The sequence below is a fragment of the Chlorocebus sabaeus genome, chromosome 11 (assembly GCF_047675955.1).
Source record: "Chlorocebus sabaeus isolate Y175 chromosome 11, mChlSab1.0.hap1, whole genome shotgun sequence".
NCBI classification, from domain to species: domain Eukaryota; kingdom Metazoa; phylum Chordata; class Mammalia; order Primates; family Cercopithecidae; genus Chlorocebus; species Chlorocebus sabaeus.
Genome location: NC_132914.1, coordinates 7,860,115 through 7,875,189, shown reverse-complemented (window position 1 = coordinate 7,875,189; position 15,075 = coordinate 7,860,115). Strand labels below are relative to the sequence as shown.

The 15,075-nt window shown below is 38.6% G+C and overlaps 2 pseudogenes; both read right to left on the bottom strand.

Moving 5' to 3' along the window:
- Window positions 1-3,151: 3,151 nt before the first annotated feature.
- LOC103218508 (glyceraldehyde-3-phosphate dehydrogenase pseudogene) lies at window positions 3,152-8,391 on the bottom strand (annotated as a pseudogene).
- A 1,604-nt stretch (window positions 8,392-9,995) lies between these two features.
- Window positions 9,996-14,509, bottom strand: LOC140712713 (WW domain-binding protein 11 pseudogene; annotated as a pseudogene).
- Window positions 14,510-15,075: the final 566 nt, after the last annotated feature.

The window sequence follows — 15,075 nt, the reverse complement described above, 5'->3', positions numbered from 1 at the left end:
ATGATAAAACATGTAACGATTTTTCTGCCTCCTTCCTTTCCTCAGGTGTTGCTTGCCCTTCATGTTGACAGTCCTTGTCTTACCTATTAATTTTTAGTAAATATATTGCTGATTTTGTTTTTGTTCCTTCAGTAGGTAAAGTATATACATATAGGTTTTGCTCATGTTTACTTCCTCATATCTACAGTGGGAGGACAGTTTGATGGGCACTGCTTCCTATGCAGTTCCAATTTCTGGAGGATATTACTTTACTGTAGCCCAGCTGGACTTAAGTAAATTGCCATTCAATGCTTACTGTCTGGTTTTCACACGTTCAATTTGTGGAATATTTTGAAAATTATAACTAATTCCCATTATTCATACAAGATGTGGACACATTTCAATTCATTTTCTACCACCTATCAGTAATTTTGGTATCATAGTTTTCAAAAGGATATCACATTGGTTTTCTTCAAAACCAGAGAAAATAGAATAGAATGGTGGCTTCCCAGTTTTCTCAGGTAAATATAGGTACAGACTTTGTATTCTTGAGGCAGAAATAGAAAGTAGGAAAAGGATGAGAGATTAGTGAGGCAATTGTAAACATAATCATAAAATAGAAGATTGTTGTTGTGTAAAACATGATTTCACCCACCCAATACCAGAACGCATAATTAGCTAGAGTCCACATAACAACATTTTAGGTAATTTAATTGTTCTTATGATAGCAACTAACATTATTTGAGCTGAAGCACAGGTCTGAGCAGTGGATCTTGATACTTTGGTGTACTATCCAAAATTTTCACAATCTCCTTCAAATTCTCAGTTAATGTTACCTCCAATTACCAGGAAAAATAACCGAAATATTATTCAGAGAAAAAGGAGGAAACTAATTATGTCGCCCTTTCATGACTAAGACATTTGCTGTTAGATATATTATTTTATTCTAGTAGTTTTCTGATAACTTGTGGGACAGAAAATGTAATTTCAAACACTGGATAGATCTGGACAGTTGTAATTTTTAAATTGTATATATTTAAAGTATTACAACATGAAGTATTGGTATACATATACAAGTGGAGTGATTAGTATAGTCAAGCAAATTAATATACCCATCATCTCATATTTCATTTTTTTGTGGCTAAAGTACCTAAAATCTATCTCTTAGCAAATTTCCAGTATTCAATACCATATTATTAACTACAGTCTACATGCCGCACACTAGAGCTCTAGGTTTATTTATCCTACCTAACCAAAACATTGCATCCTTTGACTTCTATCTCCTCATTTTCCCCACCATTACCTGTGCCCCTAGTAACCATCTTTCTACTCTGTTTCTATATATTTGAGTTTTGTAATTAAAAAATAATCTTCCACATGTGAGTTCACATGGTATATTTTCCCTGTGTTTGGCTTATTTCACTTAGCATGATGTCCTCTAGGTTCACCTATATTCTTGCAAGTGGCAGGGTCTTTTTCTTTTTTAAAACTGAAGAATATTCCTCTGTGTGTGTGTGTGTGTGTGTGTGTGTGTGTCCCACATTTTCTTAATCCATTCTTCCATCGACAGACAGGTTGTTTCTACCTCTTGGCTATTGTGAATCATGCTGTGATGAACACAAGAGCACAGTGTCTTTACAAGGTGGTGATTGCATTTCCCTTGAGTATATGCCCAGAAGAGGGATTGCTAGGATACATGGTGGCTTTTTAAAAAAATTCCATTAGAAACCTCCATATTTTTTTTCCATAATGGCTGCACCAATCTACATTTCCACCAACAGTGTACAAGGGTTCCCTTTTCTCCACATCCTCACCAACATTGTTTTATCTCTTGTCTTTTTGATAGTAGCCATTTCCATTTCCCTGATGTTTGATGATGTTGAGCACCTTTCGCTACACCTGTTGGCCATTTTTACTTCTTCTTTGGAGAAATATCTGGTCAGGTTATTTGCCTACATTTTAATAGGATTATTTGTTTCTTTTGCTATAGAATTGTTTGAGTTCCTTATATATTTTGGATCTTAACTCTTTTTCTTATACATTCTTCATAGATGTTTTCTCCCAATCCATTGGCTGTCTTTTCATTTTGATCATTTTCTTTGCTGTGTAGTGTTTTAGTTTGATATAGTTCCACCTGTTTCTTTCATTCTTATTACCTGTTCTTTCTGGTGAGATATCAAAGAAAACCCTTGTCAGGGCCAATATTGAGATTTGCCTGTTTTCCTCTAGGAATTTAATGGTTTCAGGTCTTTAATATCCTTCTAGTTTATTTTTGTGTGCAGTGTAAGACGAGGGTCCAGTTTCATCCTTTTTGCATGTGGATATCTGGTTTTCCAAACACCATGTATTGAAGAGACTATCCGTTCCTCATTGTGTCTTCTTGGTAGCTTTGTCAAAAATTAATTGACCGTATATGCTTAGATTTATTTACGGGCTCTCTATTCTTCTATTCTGTTCCATTGGTCCATATGCCTGTTCTTTTTTTTTTTTTTTGAGATGATGTCTCACTCTGTCGCCCAGGCTGGAGTGCAGTGGCACAATCTTGGCTCACTGCAACCTCCTCCTCCCAGGTTCAAGAGATTCTCCTGCCTCAGCCTCCCGAGTAGCTGGTATTACAGGTGCCTGCCACCATGCCCGGCTAATTTTTGTATTTTTAATAGATAGAGATGGGGTTTCACCACGCTGGCCAGGCTGGTCTTGAGCTCCTGACCTCAGGTGATCCACCCAACTCGGCCTCCCAAAGTGCTGAGATTACCGGCATGAGCCATCGTGCCCAGCCTATATGTCTGTTGTGTCTGTTTTCATACTGCTTCATTATGCCTCTTTTGTGATATACTGTGAGATTAGGAAGTGTGATGCCTTCAAGTTTGTTTTCCTCAACATTGTTTTGGTTACTTGAAGCATTTTGTGGTTTCACACAAGTTTTAGAATTGTTTTTCTATTTCTACGAAAAATATCTTTTTTTTTTTTTTTTTTTGCTGAGTACAGGGGACTTTATTGATGTTAAATGACAAGGTGGGGCTCCCTAGGTCTTTCCTTCTTCAGAGGGTCTGGAAACTGTGAGGAGAGGAGATTCTGTGTGGTGGGGGACTGAGTGCAGCAGGGAATCCCCAGCAGCTGAGGGTCCCTCTCTTCTTCCTGTGCTCTCCCTGGGGTTAGTGATTGGGGGATTTTACTCCTTAGAGGCCATGTGTACCATGAGGTCCATTACCTTGTTACTGTAGGCAAAATTCATTGTCATACCAGGAAATGAGCTTGACAAAGTGGTCATTGATGGCAATGCCAGCCCCAGCCTCAAAGGTGGAAAGGCAGGTATTGCTGTTAAATTCCGAAGAGACAACCTGGTGCTCACTGTAGCCCAGAATGCCCTTGAGGGGGTCCTTGTGTGCCTGCCTCACCACCTTTTTGATGTCTGAAGAAACCTGTCTGGCAGGTTTTTCCAGACAGGAGGTCAGTTCCACAACCAACACTGGTGTTGGGAACACAGAAGACCATGCCAGTGAGCTTCCCGTTAAGCTTAGGAATGACCTTGCCCTCTCATGGCCCATTAACTTGACAGCACCAGTAGATGCAGGAATGGTGTTCTGGAAAGCCCCATGGCTGTCATGCCAGAGTTTCCTGGAGGGGTCATCCACTGTCTTCTGGGTAGCAGTGATGGTGTAGACTGTGGTCGTGAGTCCCTCCCTGATGCTGAAGTTGTCATGAATGACCTTGGCCAGGGGATCTAAGCAGTTGGTGATGCAGGAGGCGTTGCTGATGATTGTGAGGTTGTTTTCATGCTTATGGTTCATGCCCATCACAAACATGGGGACATCTACAGAAAAGATGCAGATGATGAACCTTTTGGCTCCCTTCTCCAGGTGAGCCCTAGTCTTCACCAAGGTAGTGAAGATGCCAGCGGACTCCATGACATAATTAGCGCCAGCATTATCTCATTTGGTTTTGGTGAGCTCTCACTCCTGGAAAATAGTGACAGGGTTTCCATTGATGACAAGCTTCCCATTCCTAACCTTGATGGTACCATGGAACTGGCCATGGGTGAGATCATAACGGAACATGTAGAGCATGTAGTTGGGGTCAATGAAAGGGCCATTGGTGGTAACAATATCCACTTTGCCAGAATTAAAAGCAGCCCTGATGACCAGGCATCTAATATGGCCAAATCCATTTACTCCAGCCTTCACTTTCACTCTGGTGTCTCAGGAAGAGGGCTAGTGCTGCATGAGAAAATTGGATATTTGTCGAATGGGAGAAGCAGAGAGGTCACTGGAATTTTGATGGGATTGCACTGAAAATGCTTATCACTTTTGGTGGTATAAACAGTCCTAATATCTTGAGACCAAAGATGTCAGGTATTTATACCTGTTCTTTCCAGTTCCTTCTAGATACCCTCAGCCAAAACAACTAAAAAACATGCATGTCTTATATATGAAATAAGGAAAGTATAAAATGCTAGTGTTACAATTACAATTGTTAAAAAGCCAGTGATAATTCTGTTCAGTGATACAACATACCTACTGTTGACATACACTTAAAGTATTTAACCTGGAAACAAATTATTGCTGGGGCTATGATGCTATCGCTTGAGATAGGAGCCCAACTTAATATACTGTTACTATTAGCTCATAAATCCCATCCCCCAACCTCTTTTTTAAAATTATTATTTTACTTTAAGTTCCCAGATACATGTGCAGAATGTGCAGGTTTGTTACTTAGGTATATGTGTGCCATGGTGGTTTTCTGCACCTGTTGACCCATGCTCTATTTTCCCTCCCCTCACCCACCAACCCCGCGACAGGCCCTGGCATGTGTTGTTTCTCTCCCTATGTCCATGTGTTCTCATTATTCAGCTCCCACTTATGAGTGAGAACATGCAGTGTTTGGTTTTCTGTTCCTGTGCTAGTTTGCTGAGGATGATAGTTTCCAGCTTCATCCATGTCCCTGGAAAGGACATGATCTCATTCCTTTTTTATGGCTGCACAGTATTCCATGGTGTAGATGTACCACATTTTCTTTTCCATTCTACCATTGATGCATATATCCTTTTAAAATTGATTCTAACAAAAGTTATGTTTCCTTTTCTTTAAACCAAGAAAAATAAGCTTGGATAAAAGTTACGTTTTCCTAATAAAGAGACATATTTCTTTTTTTTCTTTTTTTTAAAATTATACTTTAAATTCTAGGGTACATGTGCACAATGTGCAGGTTTGTTACATATGTATACATGTGCCATGTTGCTGTGCTGCACCCATTAACTCATCATTTACATTAGGTATATCTCCTAATGCTACCACTTTCCTGTCCCCCGACCCCACAACAGGCCCTGGTGTGTGATGCTCCCCATTCTGTGTCCAAGTGTTCTCGTTGTTCAATTCCCACCTATGAGTGAGAATATGCGGTGTTTGGTTTTCTGTTCTTGTGATAGTTTGCTCAGAATGATGGTTTCTAGCCGCATCCGTGTCCCTACAAATGACATGAACTCATCCTTTTTTATGGCTGCATAGTATTCCATGGTGTATATGTGCCACATTTTCTTACTCTAGTCTATCATTGATGGACATTTGGATTGGTTCCAAGTCTTTGCCACTGTGAATAGTGCCACAACAAACATATGTGTGTATGTGTCTTTATAGCAGCATGATTTATAATCCGTTGGATATATACCCAGTAATGGGATGGCTGGGTCAAATGGTATTTCTAGTCCTAGATCCTTGAGGAATCGCCCTACTGTTCTCCACAATGGTTGAACTAGTTTACACACCTACCAGCAGTGTGAAGGTGTTATTTCTCCACATCCTCTCCAGCATCTGTTGTTTCCTGACTTTTTAATGATCACCATTCTAATGGGTGTGAGATGATATCTCATTGTGGTTTTGATTTGCATTTCTCTGACGGCCAGTGATGATGAGCATTTTTTCATGTATCTGTTTGCTGCATAAATGTCTTTTATTGAGAAGTGTCTGTTCATATCCTTTGCCCACTATTTGATGGGGTTGTTTGATTTTTTCTTGTAAATTTGTTTAAGTTCTTTGTAGATTCTGGATATTAGCCCTTTGTCAGATGGGCAGATTGTAAAATATTTCTCCCATTGTGTAGGTTGCCTGTTCACCCTGGTGGTAGTTTGTTTTGCTGTGCAGAAGCTGTTTAGTTTAGTTAGATCCCATTTGTCAATTTTGGCTTTTGTTGCCATTGCTTTTGGTGTTTTAGTTATGAAGTCCTTGCCCATGCCTATGTCCTGAATGGCCTAGGTTTTCTTCTAGGGTTTTTATGGCTTTAGGTCTAACATTTATGTCTTTAATCCTTCTTGAATTAATTTTTGTATAAGGTGTAAGGAAGGATCCAGTTTCAGCTTTCTACATATGGCTAGCCAGTTTTCCAGCACCATTTATTAAATAGGGATGCTTTCCCCATTTCTTGTTTTTGTCAGGTTTGTCAAAGATCAGATGGTTGTAGATGTGTAGTATTATTTCTGAGGGCCCTGTTCTGTTCCATTGGTCTATATCTCTGTTTTGGTCCCAGTACCATGCTGTTTTGATTACTGTAGCCTTGTAGTATAGTTTGAAGTCAGGTAGCATGTTGCCTCCAGCTTTGTTCTTTTGGCTTGGGATTTTTCTTGGCAATGCAGGCTGTTTTTTGGTTCCATATGAACTTCAAAGTAGTTTTTTCCAGTTCTGTGAAGAAAGTCATTGGTAGCTTGATGGGAATGGCATTGGATCTATAAATTACCTTGGGCAGTATGGCCATTTTCACGATATTGATTCTTCCTGTCCATGAGCATGGAATTTTCTTCCATTTGTTTGTGTCCTCTTTTATTTCATTGAGCAATGGTTTGTAGTTCTCTTTGAAGAGGTCATTCATATCCCTTGTAAGCTGGATTCCTAAGTATTTTACTCTTTTAAGCAATTGTGAATGGGAATTCACTCATGATTTGGCTCTCAGTTTGTTATTGGTGTTTAGGAATGCTTGTGATTTTTGCACATTGATTTTTTATCCTGAGACTTTGCTGAAGTTGCTTATCAGCTTAAGGAGATTTTGGGCTGAGACAATGGAGTTTTCTAAATATACAATCATGTCATCTGCAAACAGGGACAATTTGACTTCCTCTTTTCCTAATTGAATACCCTTGGTTTCTTTTTCCTGCCTGATTGCCCTGGCCAGAACTTCCAACACTATGTTGAATAGGAGTGGTGAGAGAGGGCATCCCTGTCTTGTGCCAGTTTTCAAAGGGAATGCTTCTAGCTTTTGCCCATTCATATTATATTGAATGTGATTTGTCATAAATAGCTCTTACTGTTTTGAGATACGTCCCGTCAATACCTAGTTTATTAAGAGTTTTTAGCATGAAGGGCTGTTGAATTTTGTCAAAGGCCTTTTCTGCATCTATTGAGATAATCATGTGGCTTTTGTCTTTGGTTCTGTTTATATGATGGATTACATTTATTGATTTGTGTATGTTGAACAAGCCTTGCATGACAAGGATGAAGGCAAATTGATCATGGTGGATAAGCTTTTTGAAGTGCTGTTGAATTCGGTTTGCCAGTATTTTATTGAGGATTTTTGCATTGATGTTCATCAGGGATATTGGTCTAAAATTCTCTTTTTTGTTGTTGTTGTCTCTCTGCCAGGCTTTGGTGTCGGGATGATGCTGGCCTCATAAAATGAGTAAGGGAGAATTCCCTCTTTTTCTATTGATTGGAATAGTTTCAGAAGGAATGTTACCAGCTCCTCTTTTTACCTCTGGTAGAATTCAACTGTGAATCTGTGTGGTCCTGGACGTTTTTTGGTTGGTAGTCTATTAATCATTGCTTCAATTTCAGAGCCTGTTATTGGTCTATTCAGGGGTTCAACTTCTTCTTGGTTTAGTCTTGGGAGGGTGTGTGTGTCCAGGAATTTATCCATTTCTTCTAGATTTTCTAGTTTATCTGCAGAGAGGTGTTTATAGTATTCTCTGATGGTAGTTTGTATTTCTGTGGGATCGGTGGTGATATCCTCTTCATCATTTTTTATTGCATCTGTTTTATTCTTCTCTCTTTTCTTCTTTATTAGTCTTGCTAGTGGTCTATGAATTTTGTTGATCTTTTCAAAAAACCAGCTCCAGGATTCATTGATTTTTTTTGAAGGGTTTTTTGTGTCTCTGTCTCCTTTAGTTCTGCTCTGATCTTAGTCATTTCTTGCCTTCTCCTAGCTTTTGAATGTGTTTGCTCTTGCTTCTCTAGTTCTTTTAATTGTGATGTTAGGGTGTCAATTTTCGATCTTTCCTGCTTTCTCTTGTGGGCATTTAGTGCTATAAATTTCCCTCTACACACTGCTTTAAGTGTGTCCCAGAGATTGTGTATGTTGTGTCTTTGTTCTCATTGGTTTCAAAGAACATCTTTATATCTGTCTTCCTTTCGTTATTTACCTGGTAGTCATTCAGGAGCAGGTTATCCACCTTCCATGTAGTTGTGCAGTTTTGAGTGAGTTTCTTAATCTTGAGTTCTAATTTGATTGCACTGTGGTCTGAGAGACAGTTTGTTATGATTTCTGTTCTTTTACATTTGCTGAGGAGTGCTTTACTTCCAACTATGTGGTCAATTTTGGAATAAGTGCAATGTGGTGCTGAGAAGAATATATATTCTGTTTATTTGGGGTGGAGAGTTCTGTAGATGTCTATTAGGTCTTCTTGGTGCAGAGCTGACTTCAGGACCTGGATATCCTTCTTAACTTTTTCTAATTGATCTGTCTAATGTTTACAGTGGGGTGTTAAAATCTCCCATTATTATTGTGTGGGAGTCTAAGTCTCTTTGTAGGTCTCTAAAGACTGGCTTTATGAATCTGGGTGCTCCTGTATTGGGTGCAGATATATTTAGGATAGTTAGCTCTTCTTGTTGAATTGATCCCTTTACCATTATGTAATGGCCTTCTTTGTCTCTTTTGATCTTTGTTAGTGTATAGTCTGATTCCAAACCCTGCTTTTTTTTTGGTTTGTTTTCCATTTGCTTGGTAGATCTTCCTCCATCCCTTTATTTTGAGCCTATGTGTTTCTTTGTACGTGAGATGTGTCACCTGAATACAGCACGCTGATGGGTCTTGACTCTTTATCCAATTTGCCAGTCTGTGTCTTTTCATTGGGGTTTAGCCTATTTATATTTATGGTTAATATTGTTTTGTGTGAATTTGATCCTGTCATTATGATGTTAGCTGGTTATTTTGCTCGTTAGCTGATGCCGTTTCTTCCTAGCATTGATGGTCTTTACAATTTGGCATGCTTTTGCAGTGACTGGTACTGGTTGTTCCTTTCCATTTGTAGTGCTCTCTCCAGGAGCTCTTGTAAGGTAGGCCTGATGGTGACAAAATCTCTTAGCATTTGCTCATCTGTAAAGAATTTTATTTCTCCTTTGCTTATGAAACTTAGTTTGACCGGATATGAAATTCTGGGTTGAAAATTCTTTTCCTTAAGAACATTGAATGTTGGTCCCCACTCTCTTCTGGCTTGTAGGGTTTCTGCAGAAAGATCTGCTCTTAGTTTGATGGGCTTGCCTTTGTAGGTAACCTGACCTTTCTCTCTGGCTGCCCTTAACATTTTTTCCTTCATTTCAGCCTCGGTGAATCTGATGATTATATGTCCTGGGGTTGCGCCTCTTGAGGAGTATCTTTGTGGTGTTCTCTGTACTTCCTGAGTTGAAATGTTGGTCTCTTTTTCTAGGTTGGGGAAATTCTCCTGGATAATATCCTAAAGATAGTCCAACTTGGTTCCATTCTCCCTGTGACTTTCAGGTACACCAATCAAATGTATATTTGGTCTTTTCACATAGTCCCATGTTTCTTGAAGACTTTATCTCATTACTTTTCATTCTTTTTCTCTAATCTTGTCTTCATGCTTTATTTCATTAAGCTGATCTTCAGTCTTTTATATCCTTTCTTCTGCTTGATCAATTCAGCTATTGATATTTGTGTATGCTTCACAAATTTCTCATGCTGTGTTTTTCAGCTCCATTAGGTTGCTTATGTTCTTGTCTAAACTGGTTATTCTAGTTAGCAATTTATCTAACCTGTTTTCAAGTTTAGATGAACCTAGAAAACCTTTTTTCAAGATTTTCTTAGCTTCCTTGCATTGGGTTAGAACATGCACTCAGACCTGACTTCTTTTCTTCAGTCTTGTCTCTCTCGTCGTCATCATCATGGTGCACAAATTCACCCCTCACATTCTCCATCTGATCTGTCAGTGTCACTATCATCAGTACTGTCATCATGCTTATCTTGATCCATGTCCTCAGGAGAGCCATCATTTTCACTGGTGCTGGAAACATCATCATTGTGACCCTGCTGGGCAAGTTCAGGACTATATAACATGTCTTCATCTCACCTACAAGGAGGAAGATCTGGGGCAAAGCCCACTTTCGAGCCATAAATCTGCAAGACTTGAGGAGGAGGTGGACCAGGAGGAAGGCCAGGACATAAATGTGGAACACCATGACCAAGAAGAGGAAGTATATAAACTACCTGAGTTGGAGGTCCACAGGCTGAGGTTTTCTTAAGGTTAAAGGGTGTCTGGGCACCAGGAAGTGGAATGTCCTGGATCAAAATGGAAGTAGCATGTGACATATCTGGCAAAAGAATACTCTCCACTTCCCAAAGGAATACTCTCCACTTCCACATGCTGAGCATTCTTGACAGCAACAAAATATTGGCTAAGTTGAGCCCTCTTCTGTTCATAGTCTACTTCTAGCTTTCTTGATTCTTTGTAAATATTTAGATTCTCTTTTTCATAGAGTCTTAGAGTATATTCAAAGTTTTCATGCAGCTTTCTACTTTCTCATTTAATTGTGGCTGTTGTACTGCATTAAACTTCTTACATCTAATTTCTCCATATTCCAGATAATCTGTTTGGGATCCCTCATTTTAAAAACTGCAACTCATACCATCACGCACTGTTTTTTGTTCTTTAATTCTTTCTTTCTAGCTTTCTTGCAGGCTTAGTCTGTGGGGTTCATAAATTTTCCACTCTTAACTGGGTGCAGTGACTCATACCTGCAATCTCAGCATTTTGGGAGGCTCAGGTGGGGTCGCTTGAGGTCAGGAGTTTGAGTTCAGCCTGAGAAACATAGCGAGACTCTATCTCTACAAAAAAATAAAAAATAAAAAAATAAATTTTCCACTCGGTGGATGATGTAGATTTCTGTCCCATGTTGATAATTTGTATAGTTTACTTGTTTATTAAAAAACAAAAACAAAAATGAAAACAAAACACGTCTATTGTGGTGCCAGGACTGGGAGAATGGATAATTCCTGACTTCTTTTACTTTGTTCATTTTATTTATTTAATGTATTTGTTTGCTTTTAACTGATTTTCCCCCACTTGAAGATTATTGTTTTGTTTTTTCCATAAGTTATTGAGGTATAGGTGGTATTTGGTTACATGAGGAAGTTCTTTAGTGGTGATTTCTGAGATTTTGGTGCACCCATCACCCAAGCAGTATACACTGCACCATATTTGTAGTCTTTTATCCCTTCCCCCAACTCTTCTCCCCAAATCCCCAAAGTCCATTGCATCATTGCATATATATATATATATATATGCACACCATAGTTTATTTATCTACTCATTGATTGATGGACATTTGGCTTGGTTCCATGATTTTGCAATTGTGAATTGTGCTGTTATAAACATGCGTGTGCAAGTATCTTTTTCAAATAATGACTTCTTTTCCTCTGGGTAGATACCCAGTAGTGGGATTGCTGGGTCAAATGCTAGTTCTACTTTTAGTTCTTTAAGAAATCTCCACATTGTTTTCCATAGGCTGTACTAGTTTACATTCCCACCAGCAGTGTAGAAGTGTTCCCTGTTCACCACATCCACGCCAATGTCTGTTTTTTGATGTTTTGATTATGGCCATTCTTGCAGGAGTGAGATAATATCTCCTTGTGGTTTTGATTTGCATTTCCCTGATCATTAGTGATGTTGAGCATTTTTTCATGTGTTTGTTGGTCATTTGTATATCTTCTTTTGAGAATTGTCCATTTATGTGCTTAGCCCATTATTTGATGGGATTTTTTTTTTTTACCTGATTTGTTTGAGTTCGTCGTGGATTACGGATATTAGTCGTTTGTCAGATGTGTAGATTGTGAAGATTTTCTCCCACTCTGTGGGTTATCTGTTTACTCTGCTGACTGTTACTTTTGATGTGCAAAAGCTCTTTAGTTTAATTAGGTCCCAGCTATTTGTCTTTGTTTTTATTGCATTTGCTTTTGGGTTCTTGGTCGTGAAATCCTTGCTTAAACCATTGTCTAGAAGAGTTTCCCCAATATTATCTTCTAGAACTTTTATAGTTTCAGGTTTTTTTAAAATTTTTTATTTATTTTATTTTTTGTGTGTGTGTGAATTTTCATGCTTGTCACACAGGCTGGGGTGCAACTGTGTGATCTCGGCTTACTGCAACTACTGCCTCCCAGGTTCAAGTGATTCTCTTGTCTCAGCCTCCCAAGTAGCTGGGATTACAGGCACTCACCACCATGCCCAGCTAATTTTTGTATTTTTTTTGTTAAGTAGAGACAGGAATTCACCATGTTGACCAAGCTAGTCTCGACTCCTGACCTCTGGTGGTCCACCCACCTTGACCTCCCAAAGTGCTGGGATTAGAGGCATGAGCCACTATGCTTGGCCACAGTTTCAGGTCTTAGGTTTAAGTCCTTAATCCTTCTTGGGTTGATTTTTGTATATGGTGAGAGATGAGGATCCAGTTTTATTCTCCTACATGTGGCTAGCCAATTATCCCAGCACCATTTGTTGAAAAGAGTGTCCTTTCCCCACTTTATATTTTTGTTTGCTTTGTCAAAGATCAGTTGGCTGTAAGTATTTCTGTTTATTTCTGAGTTCTCTATTCTGTTCCATTGGTCAACATGCCTACTTTAGTACCAGGACCATGCTGTGTTGGTGACTATGGTCTTACAGTATAGTTTGAAATCAGGTAATGTGATCCCTCCAGATTTGTTCTTTTTGCTTAGTCTTGCTTTGACTATGGGAGCTCTTTTTTAGTTCCATATGAATGTTGGAATTGCTTTTTTTCTAATTTTGTGAAGAATGATAGTGGTATTTTGATGGAGATTGCACTGAATTTGTGGATTGCTTTTGGCAGTAAGGTCATTTTCACAATATTGATTCTACCCATCCACGAGCATGGGATGTGTTTCCATTTGTTTGTGTCGTTTATGATTTCTTTCAGCAATGTTTTGTAGTTTTCCTTGTAGAGGTCTTTTGCCTCCTTGGTTAGGTATGTTTCTAAGTATTTTATTTTTATTTTGTTTTTTTGCAGCTATTGTGAAAGGGGTTGAGTTCTTGATTTGATTCTCCAGTTGGTAACTGTTGGTGTATAGAAGAGCTACTGATTTGTGCACATTAATCTTGTATCGGGAAACTTTGCTGAATTCTTTTATCAGTTCTAGGAGTTTTCTGGAGGAGTCTTTAGAGTTTTCAAGGTCAACAATCATATCATCAGCAAACAGTGACAGTTTGACTTCCTCATTAATGATTTGGATACACTTTATTTCTTTCTCTTGTCTGATTTCTTTGACTAGGACTTCCAGTACTATGCTGAAGAGGAGTGATGAGAGTGAGCATCCTTGTCTTGTTGCAGTTCTTAGAGGGAATATTTCCAACTTTTCTCCATTCAATATTATGTTGGCTGTGGGTTTGTCATAGATGGCTTTTATTGCATTAAGGTATGTCCCTTGCATGGTGATTTTGCCAAGAGTTATAATTATAAAGCAATGCTGGATTCTGTTGAATGCTTTTTCTGCATCTATTGAAATGATTATGTGGTTTTGTTTTTAATTCTATTTGTGTGATGTATCACTTATTTATTTATTTATTTATTTATTTATTATGTATTTATTGAGACAGAGTCTCGCTCTGTTGCCCAGGCTGATCTCTCTGCAAATTCTGCCTCCCAGGTTCAAGTGATTCTCGTGCCTCGGTCTCCTGAGTAGCTGGGATTACAGGTGGGCATCACCATGCCTGGCTAAGTTTTGGATTTTTAGTAGAGATGGGGTTTTGCCATGTTGGCCATGTTTCACCATGTTGGCCAGGTTGGTCTTGAACTTCTGGTCTCAAGTGATCCACCCACCTTGACCTCCTTGACCTCCCAAAGTGCTGGAATCACAGGTATGAGCCACCACCAAATGTATCACATTTATTGACTTGCATATGTTAAACCACCCCTGCATCCTGGTATGAAACCCACTTGATCATGGGTGGATTATCTTTTTGATATGTTGTTGGATTTGGTTAGCTAGTATTTTGTTAAGGATTTTAGAGTCTGTGTTCATCAAGGATATCGGTCTGTAGTTTTCTTTTTTGGTTATGTCCTTTCCTGATTTTTGTGTTAGGGTGATACTGGTTTCATAGAATGAATTAGGGAGGGTTCATTCTTTCTCTATTTGTAGAACAGTGTCAAAAGGATTGGTACCAATTCTTCTTTGGATGTCTGGCAGAATTCTGCTGTGAATCCGTCTGGTCCTGGACTTTTTTTGTTGCTAATTTTTGAAATGCCATTTCAATCCCACTGCTTGTTATTGGTTTGTTTAGGGTATCTAATTCTTCCTGATTTAAGCTAGGAGAGGAGAGTTGCATTTTTCCAGGAGTTTATCCATCTCCTGGAAAATCTCCTCTAGGTTTTAGGTGTTCATAGTAGCCTTGAATGATGTTTTGTATTTCAGTGGTGTCAGTTGTAATATCTCCTGATTTGCTTCTTAGTGAGGGTATTTGGACTTTTCTCTCTTCTTTTCTTGGTTAATCTTGCCACTGGTCTATCAATTTTATATTTTCAAAGAACAAGCTTTTTGTTTCATTTATCTTTTGTATTTTTTTGTTTCAATTTCATTTAGTTCTGCTCTAATCTTGATTATTTCTTTTTCTTTACTGGGTTTGGGCTTTTTTTCTCTCTCTAGTTCCTTGAGTTGTGACCTCAGAGTGTCAGTTTGCACTCTTTCAGTATTTTTGATGTTGGCATTTAGGTCTGTGAACTTTCCTCTTAGCACTGCCTTTGTTGTATCCCAGAGGTTTTGATAAGTTGTGTCATGACTGTTGTTGAGTTTGAAGAATTTTTAAATTTCCATCTT